Below are 14,817 nucleotides of genomic sequence, written 5' to 3'. Positions count from 1 at the left end.
AGAGGATCTGGGCCGACTGTGTGGTTGCCATCAACGCGGAGGGGGTGGCAACCCGCGACGTCCTGAAGATCAAGAAGCGCTGGGAGGACTTGAGGTCCAGGACCCTTGTGAAGGCCCGGCGCCTCGTGGAGGGGGGCCGGGGCCGCATGAGTACCATCCAGATGAGGGTCCTGGAACGCGTACGCCCAGCGCTCCACGCCCAGATCCTTGAGAGGGAGGCCCGTCTGGAGTTGAGCGGTAAGTGTCCATGCATTACTGTGTGAGACAGGGCATGTTGCGGTGTGCTGGTTCTATGCTACTTGCCTGTATGTGTGCCATAGGCCATGTATGCATTTATGTGTGCAGGGACATCATGGTAATGCATGTGCGACCAGTGATGTGTGATGCACATGGTTGTTGCATGTGTTGAAATGCCGCATGGGGAGCCCTAATCAGATTATGAACATGAGAGCATGCCAGTCTCTGTACCTGAACATGGGTGGGGGTGAGGGATGGGTGCTGATGCCAGGTACATATATGGTAGCCATGTCTGTGTGCCTGACCTGCGTGTCTGTGACTTGTGCATGCCATGGATGCATGACACATGTGTGTGACAATGCAGAGATTCAGTAAAGCAGCAAAATTACCCTTGTATCCGCTGTGTTTGGTGTGTTTGGGGCCAGATGGATGTGACTGAGGTGAAGTGTGTGCATGTGATGGGCATGAGGCATGATGCATGTGAGTTACATATCATTGAATGTTTCAAGAGTCCATTGGACATGCATGGAAATGTCCATGGCATGCACCATGCCTGTTACTGTGTGTGTTTTGCCTGGACTGACCCATGTGTTGTGGAGGGACATGATGGAAGTGTACTTTGACAGTGGTGCTCATCTGCTATTGCTTCCTGTCTAGGGGACCATTGTACAGTGCCCTGATGCTTGTGTTCTTTGTCTCCCTCTACGCAGCGGCTAGTGAAGAAGAGGGCGGAGACGGCGCTGTGGAGCAAGGCGGCGGGGATGCCCCCACGGCTGCAGCGGAAGGGGTGGGTGAGCCCCCACAGGGGCCTGCTACGGTGGGAGACGGTGAGGAGCCATCCAGGTTGGTGGTTTGCACAGAGGAGGAGGAGGCCGCCACTGGGGCACACATGGGGCCTGGTGGGGGCATCCCTGCTGGTGCAAGTGGTGCAGTCCAGGGCCAGGGGCAGGAGGCAGCACAGGTCACCGTGGAGGGGCCTGTGCATGTCGCTGTCCCTGACCCTGTGAGTGCACCACCATGCACCAGCAGGGATGCCCCGTCCCAGGCCTGTCTGCAGGTAGAGGGGATGTCCATGTCACCTGACTCCCCTCCACCTGCGGACGTGGGAACCCCTGGCCGTGTGGAGAAGGTCCTGATTGGGGTCGCGTTGCGCACAGCTGTGATTCGTGATGCCGTGCGTGCTTCCCGGGAGGAGCACGCACGTCATCACGAAGTGCACCGTGCCGACGTGGCCCAATTGGGATCGGCCATGTTCGGGGGTTTCCTGCATGTGTTGGCCAATGTGGCGGCCCTCTCCTCCTCTGTGCAGGCTATCCACCAGTCGTTCTCCTTGCCGTCTTCCAGCCCAGATGCCACCAGGGCCCCCTGTGGACCTGCCCCGACCAATGCAGCCAGCTCGGTGGGGATCCCATCCCTGCCACAGTCGGGAGTCAGAGATCCAGCAGGGGTGGACACCAGAGCAACTGGACCCCAGCAGATGGAGGATGTGACGGCATCATCGGGCAGGGCACGTGCACGACGGCGTCGGTGGTTTCCATCAGCCTGGATGCCGTCGTGCTGGCACAGGCAGTTGCGTCGGAGGCAGCAGCAGGCTCAACGTGGGAGGCATCATGGCTCGGGGCCATCAACATCAGGGGTGCAGGCATCGGCCGGATGGCAGGAGAACCCTGGAATGGGAGTGGCTTCCGTGAGGAACGGCTCACGATGGTCAGGGCGGAGGACTCCATGCGGAGGGCGCTGAGGCGGGCTGAGTGCCTCGAGGGTCTTCGCAGGGAGTTTGAGCTTGACACTGCGTTATCCCTGCGGGACCTCGGGGCCAGGGAACATGCCCGCCTCCAAGCCATTGACCAGGAGTTCGATGATGCCCTGGCCCATGACAACAACCAGTGAGCCGTCCGAATAGCCCGCTGCCTTTGTATATAGTTGTATAGTTAGGGTTAGGTTTCCTTTGTTTTTTTGATTTTTTTTTGGTTGCGATTGGACAATGCACCACTTTTTTGTATATAGTTCCCTTTTTAGTTAGTAGTCAGTTAGGTTTAATTTGGTAGGGCTCATGGACCCAGGATGATCTTCTTAATTGGCTTATTTTAATTTTTCATAATTTTTTCTTGGACATTCATCTTGTTTTGTTTGATTTGCTTTGTGTTTTTTCTTATTTGCTGTTCAATACATATTATTTTTTTAATCTTCAATGTGTCGTATCATCTCATTGCTTTCAGGCATGTCATGTTGGGTGTTTTGTCATTCACTTGCAGCCATTGTGTGTGACAGACATGTGTTAAATTGCATTATTTACATTGGGGGTGTAACATGTAATTGCCTTTGATATGTGGGTGGGTGTGATAGTTGGTTGGGCCTTTTGGCAGGGGAGGATGGGCATTACGGACATGATTGGTGAATGTTGGGACCCAGGTGCAGGGGGGCATGGATTGGACATGGGTGGGGGCCTGCTGGCAGGTGCCCCACAGTGCTGGGGGGTGGGGGTGGTGGGAGACATGAGTTGGACATGGGTGGGGGCCTGCTGGCAGGTGCCCCACAGTGCTGGGGGGTGGGGGTGGTGGGAGACATGAGTGGGGCCCTGGTGGAGGGTGACCCTGGTGGCTGGGGGGTGGGGGTGGTGGTAGACATGAGTGGGGGCCTGGTGGAGGGTGACCCTGCACTGCTGGGGTGTGGGGGTGGTGGGAGACATGAGTGGGGCCCTGGTGGAGGGTGACCCTGCACTGCTGGGGTGTGGGGGTGGTGGGTGACATGAGTGGGGGCCTGGTGGAGGGTGCCCCTGGTGGCTGGGGTTTGGGGGTGGTGGGAGACATGAGTTGGACATGGGTGGGGGCCTGCTGGCAGGTGCCCCACAGTGCTGGGGGGTGGGGGTGGTGGGAGACATGAGTTGGACATGGGTGGGGGCCTGCTGGCAGGTGCCCCACAGTGCTGGGGGGTGGGGGTGGTGGGAGACATGAGTGGGGCCCTGGTGGAGGGTGACCCTGGTGGCTGGGGGTGGTGGGAGACATGAGTTGGACATGGGTGGGGGCCTACTGGCAGGTGCCCCACAGTGCTGGGGGGTGGGGGTGGTGGGGGACATGAGTTGGACATGGGTGGGGGCCTGCTGGCAGGTGCCCCACAGTGCTGGGGGGTGGGGGTGGTGGGAGACATGAGTTGGACATGGGTGGGGGCCTGCTGGCAGGTGCCCCACAGTGCTGGGGGGTGGGGGTGGTGGGAGACATGAGTGGGGCCCTGGTGGAGGGTGACCCTGGTGGCTGGGGGGTGGGGGTGGTGGGAGACATGAGTTGGACATGGGTGGGGGCCTACTGGCAGGTGCCCCACAGTGCTGGGGGGTGGGGGTGGTGGGGGACATGAGTTGGACATGGGTGGGGGACTGCTGGCAGGTGCCCCACAGTGCTGGGGGGTGGGGGTGGTGGGAGACATGAGTTGGACATGGGTGGGGGCCTGCTGGCAGGTGCCCCACAGTGCTGGGGGGTGGGGGTGGTGGGAGACATGAGTGGGGCCCTGGTGGAGGGTGACCCTGGTGGCTGGGGGGTGGGGGTGGTGGGAGACATGAGTTGGACATGGGTGGGGGCCTACTGGCAGGTGCCCCACAGTGCTGGGGGGTGGGGGTGGTGGGGGACATGAGTTGGACATGGGTGGGGGACTGCTGGCAGGTGCCCCACAGTGCTGGGGGGTGGGGGTGCAAGGGGACATGTGTTGGTGTTCATTAGTTCAAGGAGACATGTGCCTTTGCTGGGGGGCATGCCCATGTTGGGTGGGCTGCCTGCGGGACATGACCAGGGATGCAGGGTAGTCCCCTGTGGTGTGGGCTGCCTGCAGGGACCGTGGAGGGTGTACAGGGTACACCTGGGAGGACCCACACTGTCAAATCACATGTGGGACTCCCCGGCACCCCTGAAATACACGTACCGTGCAGAAATCGCGTGTAAAACTTCCCGCGCACCCCTGAAATACACGCGCCCAGGCTATTCGCGTGTAAAACTTCCCACGCACCCCTGAAATACACGCGCCCAGGCTATTCGCGTGTAAAACTTCCCGCGCACCCCTGAAATACACGCGCCCAGGCTATTCGCGTGTGGAACTTCCCGCGAACCCCTGAAATACACGCGCCCAGTCTATTCGCGTGTGGAACTTCCCGCGCACCCCTGAAATACACGCGCCCAGGCTATTCGCGTGTGGAACTTCCCGCGCACCCCTGAAATACACGCGCCCAGGCTATTCGCGTGTGGAACTTCCCGCGCACCCCTGAAATACACGCGCCCAGGCTATTCGCGTGTGGAACTTCCCGCGAACCCCTGAAATACACGCGCCCAGGCTATTCGCGTGTGGAACTTCCCGCGCACCCCTGAAATACACGCGCCCAGGCTATTCGCGTGTGGAACTTCCCGCGCACCCCTGAAATACACGCGCCCAGGCTATTCGCGTGTGGAACTTCCCGCGCACCCCTGAAATACACGCGCCCAGGCTATTCGCGTGTGGAACTTCCCGCGCACCCCTGAAATACACGCGCCCAGGCTATTCGCGTGTGGAACTTCCCGCGCACCCCTGAAATACACGCGCCCAGGCTATTCGCGTGTGGAACTTCCCGCGAACCCCTGAAATACACGCGCCCAGGCTATTCGCGTGTGGAACTTCCCGCGCACCCCTCAAATTCACGCGCCCAGGCTATTCGGGTGTGGAACTTCCCGCGAACCCCTGAAATACACGCGCCCAGGCTATTCGCGTGTGGAACTTCCCGCGCACCCCTGAAATACACGCGCCCAGGCTATTCGCGTGTGGAACTTCCCGCGCACCCCTCAAATTCACGCGCCCAGGCTATTCGCGTGTGGAACTTCCCGCGAACCCCTGTAATACACGTAGCCCGCTCCCCCAGGCCCGATCGCGTGAGGAACTTCCCGCGCACCCCTCAAATTCACGCGCCCAGGCTATTCGCGTGTGAAACTTCACGCGAACCCCTGAAATACACGTAGCCCGCTCCCCCAGGCCCGATCGCGTGAGGAACTTCACGCGAACCCCTGTAATACACGTAGCCCGCTCCCCCAGGCCCGATCGCGTGAGGAACTTCACGCGAACCCCTGTAATACACGTAGCCCGCTCCCCCAGGCCCGATCGCGTGAGGAACTTCACGCGAACCCCTGTAATACACGTAGCCCGCTCCCCCAGGCCCGATCGCGTGAGGAACTTCACGCGAACCCCTGTAATACACGTAGCCCGCTCCCCCAGGCCCGATCGCGTGAGGAACTTCACGCGAACCCCTGTAATACACGTAGCCCGCTCCCCCAGGCCCGATCGCGTGAATAACTTCACGCGAACCCCTATGATGCACGTACCCTGCAAATCGCGTGTGACACTTCCCGCGCACCCCGGTATACATGCACACGTATTTTTTGTCAGCGGGTGTCCGTGTTTGTGGGTACCCCTTTGCACGTCTTTTTTCCTGGAGGGCCACAGTATGGGACATTCATCATGGCAGTATATAGGTGCTATTTGTTGGCGCACCTTTTGGCGCACATTTCTTACAGCCGCAGAGACGCTACCGCCTCCTTTCTTGTGGCGGTCGTGTTTGTGCCTGTGCGCTGGTTTGAGCGTGCGCTTTTTTCCCCTATTCTATTCCATGAATACGTGTTGTAGGCGAGCGTGTGGGCGTTCCGCGCACTTGTGCCCTGTACTTCCCCCGTGACGCCCACGTTTTGGCAAGTTGTTCCCCATTCCGAGTGTTACGCCCGTGTTCCGCCTACTTTTATTGCGTGCACCGCGCTATGTGCGAATTTCGCTGTGGCCTGTGCGATTTTCGCTGTGACCTGGCGCACGCTGTTAGATGGCCTGTGCGCCAACGTGCGCCAACGTGCGCCGCGCACTTTTTTATCGCACATCCGCTGGTTTTCTCGCGCACGGCCTTCCATGAATCGACGTGCGCTGCTTTTCGTGCGATTTTCGCACTTGCACTGCGATTTTCGCTATTCCACTGCGATTCGCACGTTTTTGCCCACTTGCGCCGCGCTAATTATTCCATGAATCGGCCTGCAAATTTACAAATTGTAATTCAACGCATGTGATTTATGCCATATGGTGCCCATGCCAGTAAATGTATATAGGCATGACCGAACGAAGAGTGACTACAAGAATAGGGGAACACAGAAGTTGTATTCGTAATGAGAATTTATTGGCTCCGATGGTTAGCCATTTTTTGGTAATGAACCATAATGTAGAGGAATTGAAGTGGACGGTACTGTGGCAGGTAGAAAGAACTAATAACTCAGAAGCAGATTTAAAGAAACTCCAGTACAAAGAACAATGGTTGATCTTTTTGACTGACTCAGTGAATACAGGTTTCAACGAATTAAGTAACTGGAAAATGTAACACCGGATGATCTAACTGCAGGGTAGAGCTATTTGCAGACCAGTGATATTGTAGACTCATATAGAGCAGTAACGAGATTATTTCTATACTAGCCCTCTGCTTCCGCCCTTGCTAACCTTTAAGGTGTTGTCAATATCAAAATTACAGGTACTAATAGAAATACAATAACATAGGCGCCAGGTATTCGCAATTATACCTGTGACACTGAAATCCATGCAGGACCGGGCAGCGGGCACGTGATCAGATGAACGATGTGTCACGCACTACTCCGAAAGAGGGGTGGATTGAGATTTGGTGTCCCTTACACAGGCTAAACGAGTCAACTTTCTGAGCCAGATAAATAAAACCAGTTAAGTTAACATCCAGGCGATACAGACGCTCCCATCGTGTTACGTGGAATAAATCGAACGGCCGCGGTACTAAAAACCCGGTTGCAACTTACTATCCTCTGCACGGGCTATAAAGAGTTAAACTATCAGAGCCAGGCATTCATAATGAGTCACGTGATCATTCATGTGATGTAGACGCTCATTACGCGTTACGCAGTACAAATCAAACGTACGTGGTGCTAGAAGCCCGGATATAACACACTGTGTCTGAATATCGTTAGCGCACTACATGGCTGGAGAGGAGATAGATGAAGACTTAGCAGTCTGTAGAAGAGGTAAGCACTTCACACATAGATTGATGATCTGTGCGTCGATTCGCATTATGACGCTTGTGACGATTTTTAGAAAACGGTGTGTTTTCATATTTCTTCGGTATAGACAAGTAGCTCGACAGTATACCTGCCATGGATAAGGACGCACTGCAGCTTGAGAAGTGGAAGCTGTGTTAAAAGATTAAACGAACTGCGAATGTATGCAGCAAGACCAATTACCGTGAGGTGGAAGTTCTGTTCAAATAGGTATGTGAGCACACCCCATGCTGGCATTTTTTAACATCAGAGCATTCAGCACATAGGAGGTGTGACACACACGAGATATAGGGTGGAAGATTATGACCGATTTGCCACGTAGAGGTGGTCCCAGTAGCTAACAGCACTAACACAGTAAGCAACCGTGAGTTGCAGTTCAAGCACTAATAACAAATCTATGGTGTTTTAATGGGAATGTTAGTTATGAGGTGTTATGAATAGTGAATACACCGCGCTGGAAAAATGATTGTAAACAGTTTCACATGGAGATTATTTCCCATGAGGCAGTGCTTTTCTGCTTGTGTCTCTCTAGGTTTCGAGTGGTCTTACATACATGTAGTGACCCTCCCCCTCGGTACCGTGGTTAATTGATACTTTTGGAGCAAAACGGTAAGTCTTAGTTTGATAAACATAGGTATCAACTAGGAAGTACAACAGCTATTGGAATACTAATGAGTGTTGTTTCTTGTTATTTTCCCCCACTTTCTTTCCCCCAGGTCAAGAATTATGTTTAAAGTATATTTTGATTTGGAATTTTTTGAGTGTCACGGATGGTGAAATGTTGAAGAGTGATATTACAACCTTATAGGCATTAAGAGAGCTAAAGGGTACAGATGGTCCCCCTGATGAAGTTCTTGAGTACAGTATTGAACTGAATTGTTGGACCAAACATGTTGGGCAATTGAGTAGTATTGTGAGTTTATGGCAATACACAAACAACATTGTAAATTCAGTTGTGATGTAACCCTTGAGTAGCATTATGAAGGGTATTAATATACAGAGCTGAAAACACAAGGTATCCAGCATTTAGAAAGGAACCTGTGGGCTACCGACCATTGTGCTTTCTTTAGGAAAGGTAATGTTCTTGTAGGCACTATACACCATTTAGTTCTGTATAGGCAGGAGGTTGCAAGGTTGAAGTACAACACCAGGTTTTGTATTGCTTTGTATGGTTTTGTAATTGTTTTTTAGATTTGTATAAGGTTTTAGGAATTTTTTACAATTTTACATGTTTTAGATATTGTGTGAAGTATATGTAATAAAATTATGAACCAATGTATTTTGGTTTAGTTTTGTCAAAAGTTTTCAGATACTTAGTACCTATTTGTTAAAAGTACTAAGTTATAGAAACCTGGGGATGACTGAGAAAGGTAACAAGAAGACGTGATTGACCTTCTGTTAGGGTATTGTCCAGCATTTTTTGTTTAAAGAGTCAGGTCTACACGTCGTTAAATGGCTCAATGTCTCTGTTTGGTCTATATATGGTTAGCGCGGGTGAGCCCGTGAGACTAGAATAAGAGGGTTGTTTGAATAATTAGTTTGAGAGACAGAACAAAAAAGCACAAGTGCTGATGGATTTGCACTAGCGATACTTCGGTAGTAGTGTAGATCGGGATATATTCCTGAGTTTCCTTGTAACTATGGCTGCGGATAAAACTAAAAGTTATGATGCGAAATACGTCGAAGAGCTATTAGCTCAAGCTTCCTTTTTCTCTGAAGAAGGAGAAGGGCCACTGGCTGTGAATCTGAGCAACTGGGACGAACTTGTACAAATCAAAAAAAGGTTAATACGCACTGAGTTACATGGATCTATCATGATAGAGTACTTATGGTCGGGCACGCTACCCACGGGACTAATCGTACGGAACGAACCGCGGTTGTTCTTGGATAATAAGGAGTTCATTATTCAGTGGAGCTACATAGCTTATAAATGTGGTAGAGATTGGGTGATTTTGATAATTGATACAGCTAGAGAAATGACACTGAAAATCACAGGCGACTTAGATAAAATGGGCGAAGCCATCAAAAAACTGGTACCATTAGATACATATAAAAAATGCCTAGAGGAAATTACACGAGAAATGAAGGACTTTAAAAGCTTTTGCACAAAAGATAGAGTCGCCCGGATGAAAAAGGATTTGATACAGTTCTCACACGAAGGAGCATATCAGTATACCAAAGAAGGCTATGTGCCTCAAGGAGCACAACAACAAAGACAAAAAGGTTATGGCCAACAACAACAAAATAAGAGAGGTTATACGTCATATAGCTCGGGTAGTTCGAATGACGGTAGTTTTCTAAATGGTCAAGATCAAAGACCCTATAGAAATAGAGGTCGAGAGCAGAGAGGGAACTATCGTAACAGGCGCTCACAACGGAGAGGCGGTATTAGCAATCAGTTTAACTTTGGTCCACAAGTACAACAACAACTACAACCTCCCAACTCTACGGTATCTTTTTTGGACGAGCGAGAGAGAATGAACGAATGGGAATCAGAAGAACGCAGGACTCGGAGCAATCATCCCTATTAGTCAATCTATCCACATATACTCCCAACACGGTAGAGGAGAAAGTGCTAAATTATGGGCTAGGATTTGTCCCGACTACGCATTACAATAAGTTCCAAACGAGAATAGAGATTGAACAGTTACTACGGAAAATCCACTTGAAACAGTACTTTATGGATAAAGATTTTGAAAAAACTGTGAATGAGAGTGGGCTAAAAAATCCGTCCACTTTTGATCCCCCGGTAGCCAGCTACACACCTGAGGCCATAGTTTTTGCCAGACGAGTGTGGCATGATATACATGAAATGGAAAATACTAATGTTCCTTCTAAATTTCAAAATGTGAGTAATGATGAGAGAAAGGCTATAAAATCACTAGCAGAAAACCACAGTATCATGATCCGCAAGGCAGATAAAGGTGGTGCTGTAGTGATTCAAGACAGGGAGGCTTATATAACAGAATGTGAACGACAATTGAGAGATGTGTCTTATTACCTAAAGGTTATAGAGGATCCGTCCGGTAGATTATCGAGCCTTATTCGAGAGAAAGTTGAAAAAGCACTTGGGAGAGGATGGATATGTCAACAGGAATATGAATATCTTTTTGTCCACAGACCCTCCATCCCCAAATTGTACACCCTGCCCAAAATTCATAAATCAGTGCTGGCACCTCCTGGCCATCCAATTGTCTCAGGGATGGGGTCATTGCTAGAACCACTTGCAAAATTTGCAGACAGATTTCTAAAACCATTTGTATTAGAGATGTTTTCATACATACAAGATACAACAGAGATTATCAATTCCATAGAACACATGAGTTTCGACCCTGATATTCATTTGCTAGTGAGCCTAGATATAGTAGCATTGTACATGTGCATTCCACAACATGATACATTAGAGGTGCTTGAAAATGTTTTATTAACCAAGAGGACTACAGGAGTAACGCCTAATAGCTTTATTCTATGGTGCGCCGAGATGGCTCTGACAGAGAATTATTTCATGTTCAATAATGAATTATACCATCAGATCCATGGCACTGCCATGGGGTCTCCAGTTGCACCGACAGCTGCTAACCTATATGTGGAAAATTTTGAAATACAATACATTTATCAAAACACTAATCCATATTTTTCGCAAATCGCATTATGGCGTAGATTCATCGACGATATCCTAATAGTATGGGAAGGTACTGAGAGCTCCTTCTTAGAGTTTTTCGAATGGATCAATCAACAGAATAGACATTTGAAGTTTACCTGTACCTACAGTGCGGAAAAAATTGATTTCCTGGATATCACAATCTGGGTTGATACAGTACAGAATGTATTACAAGTGAAACCTTATCACAAAAAAACAGACAAGAATGCCCTGTTAAGCTTTAACAGCTTCCACCCGAGACACACAAGAGAAAACCTGTCATTTGGGCAATTTCTTCGGTTAAAAAGGAACATCACATTGAACGCAACGTTTCATGAGGAAGCAGAATCACTAAAAATTAAATTGCTGAGCAGAAAATACCCGAAGAAGATCGTAAAGAGAGCTTATAAAAGATCGACTAACAACCATCGAGACGCATTACTAGAGTACCATCCAAAGGATCAAGATAAGAGAGAGATCGTATTTGTTAGTACGTTCAATGAAAGAAGCAACAAAGTTGTCAAAATCGTCAAAAAAAACTGGCACATTCTTACAGGCGGTGATAGCCCGTTAAACAGGCCATTATGTGCCTATAAGAGAGCTTCTAACTTAGAAGAACTGGTCACGAAGAATGATGTTTTTCTAAAACAGAAAGATCAAATTAGTGTTACACAAGCATGGGGGTTACCCTCATTAGCAGGACATGCGCAATGTGGCAAATGTGTCAATTGCAAGTATACGCGGAGAACAAAAGAGGTTGACTTGAAATTACATAAAATGTGGCAACAGACCAAATTTACAAATTGTAATTCAACGCATGTGATTTATGCCATATGGTGCCCATGCCAGAAAATGTATATAGGCATGACCGAACGAAGAGTGACTACAAGAATAGGGGAACACAGAAGTTGTATCCGTAATAAGAATTTATTGGCTCCGATGGTTAGCCATTTTTTGGTAATGAACCATAATGTAGAGGAATTGAAGTGGACGGTACAGTGGCAGGTAGAAAGAACTAATAACTCAGAAGCAGATTTAAAGAAACTCCAGTACAAAGAACAATGGTTAATCTTTTTGACTGACTCAGTGAATACAGGGCTCAACGAATTAAGTAACTGGAAAATGTAACACCGGATGATCTAACTGCAGGGTAGAGCTATTTGCAGACCAGTGATATTGTAGACTCATATAGGGCAGTAACGAGATTATTTCTATACTAGCCCTCTGCTTCCGCCCTTGGTAACCTTTAAGGTGTTGTCAATATCAAAATTACAGGTACTAATAGAAATACAATAACATAGGCGCCAGGTATTCGTAATTATACCGGTGACACTGAAATCCATGCAGGACCGGGCAGCGGGCACGTGATCAGATGAACGATGTGTCACGCACTACTCCGAAAGAGGGGTGGATTGAGATTTGGTGTCCCTTACACAGGCTAAACGAGTCAACTTTCTGAGCCAGATAAATAAAACCAGTTAAGTTAACATCCAGGCGATACAGACGCTCCCATCGTGTTACGTGGAATAAATCGAACGGCCGCGGTACTAAAAACCCGGTTGCAACTTACTATCCTCTGCACGGGCTATAAAGAGTTAAACTATCAGAGCCAGGCATTCATAATGAGTCACGTGATCATTCATGTGATGTAGACGCTCATTACGCGTTACGCAGTACAAATCAAACGTACGTGGTGCTAGAAGCCCGGATATAACACACTGTGTCTGAATATCGTTAGCGCACTACATGGCTGGAGAGGAGATAGATGAAGACTTAGCAGTCTTTAGAAGAGGTAAGCACTTCACACATAGATTGATGATCTGTGCGTCGATTCGCATTATGACGCTTGTGACGATTTTTAGAAAACGGTGTGTTTTCATATTTCTTCGGTATAGACAAGTAGCTCGACAGTATACCTGCCATGGATAAGGACGCACTGCAGCTTGAGAAGTGGAAGCTGTGTTAAAAGATTAAACGAACTGCGAATGTATGCAGCAAGACCAATTACCGTGAGGTGGAAGTTCTGTTCAAATAGGTATGTGAGCACACCCCATGCTGGCATTTTTTAACATCAGAGCATTCAGCACATAGGAGGTGTGACACACACGAGATATAGGGTGGAAGATTATGACCGATTTGCCACGTAGAGGTGGTCCCAGTAGCTAACAGCACTAACACAGTAAGCAACCGTGAGTTGCAGTTCAAGCACTAATAACAAATCTATGGTGTTTTAATGGGAATGTTAGTTATGAGGTGTTATGAATAGTGAATACACCGCGCTGGAAAAATGATTGTAAACAGTTTCACATGGAGATTATTTCCCATAAGGCAGTGCTTTTCTGCTTGTGTCTCTCTAGGTTTCGAGTGGTCTTACATACATGTAGTGACCCTCCCCCTCGGTACCGTGGTTAATTGATACTTTTGGAGCAACACGGTAAGTCTTAGTTTGATAAACATAGGTATCAACTAGGAAGTACAACAGCTATTGGAATACTAATGACTGTTGTTTCTTGTTATTTTCCCCCACTTTCTTTCCCCCAGGTCAAGAATTATGTTTAAAGTATATTTTGATTTGGAATTTTTTGAGTGTCACGGATGGTGAAATGTTGAAGAGTGATATTACAACCTTATAGGCATTAAGAGAGCTAAAGGGTACAGATGGTCCCCCTGATGAAGTTCTTGAGTACAGTATTGAACTGAATTGTTGGATGAAACATGTTGGGCAATTGAGTAGTATTGTGAGTTTATGGCAATACACAAACAACATTGTAAATTCAGTTGTGATGTAACCCTTGAGTAGCATTATGAAGGGTATTAATATACAGAGCTGAAAACACAAGGTATCCAGCATTTAGAAAGGAACCTGTGGGCTACCGACCATTGTGCTTTCTTTAGGAAAGGTAATGTTCTTGTAGGCACTATACACCATTTAGTTCTGTATAGGCAGGAGGTTGCAAGGTTGAAGTACAACACCAGATTTTGTATTGCTTTGTATGGTTTTGTAATTGTTTTTTAGATTTGTATAAGGTTTTAGGAATTTTTTACAATTTTACATGTTTTAGATATTGTGTGAAGTATATGTAAAATTATGAACCAATGTATTTTGGTTTAGTTTTGTCAAAAGTTTTCAGATACTTAGTACCTATTTGTTAAAAGTACTAAGTTATAGAGACCTGGGGATGACTGAGAAAGGTAACAAGAAGACGTGATTGACCTTCTGTTAGGGTATTGTCCAGCATTTTTTGTTTAAAGAGTCAGGTCTACACGTCGTTAAATGGCTCAATATCTCTGTTTGGTCTATACATAGGCCTACACAGGCCAGAGTATGAGGTTCCCTAGGTGCGACTAAGGAACAAGAGTTCTCAATTCCCAGCGCAAGAAAAAGCATAGTTTGCGTTAAACTACATGCTTTCCTCATTTCCTTCTTTATATGAGGGGATAAAGCACAAACTGCAGGATCACTTGGTAACCCTAGGTTCCATTCTAATGAAATTGGGCACTGTCTCTAATGAAGCCAAATTAAAAGCTCACTTTCTAACAAAATCCCCAAAAACACAAAGTGGATCGTCGGACCTGACCCAGGCAATTGAAATGTTAAAGGAATCAGAAATTCGGTCTCAGGCGCAGCCGATCCTTTCTGTGTCTGACCCGGCGGGACTTATAAGTGATTTGTGTGGCCAAAGCAATAGCTCTTGGGCAAAGGAGTTGTTGTTTTTTTTATTGTGGTGGTTGAAAAGAAAATCATTGTATAGAAAACAAAAACTAAGGATCAAAATTATCATCAAAAGTATAAAAATAATTCATCATTACAAGAAGTTTTGAACATACAACATGCCATATTTGAGAACACAAAGAAAATACATCATAATTCATTAAAAATCA

This window comes from Ambystoma mexicanum, chromosome 5p (genome assembly GCF_040938575.1).
Source record: "Ambystoma mexicanum isolate Mex_15411 chromosome 5p, UKY_AmexF1_1, whole genome shotgun sequence".
NCBI classification, from domain to species: Eukaryota; Metazoa; Chordata; class Amphibia; order Caudata; family Ambystomatidae; genus Ambystoma; species Ambystoma mexicanum.
Note: the sequence above shows the minus strand (reverse complement) of the source record.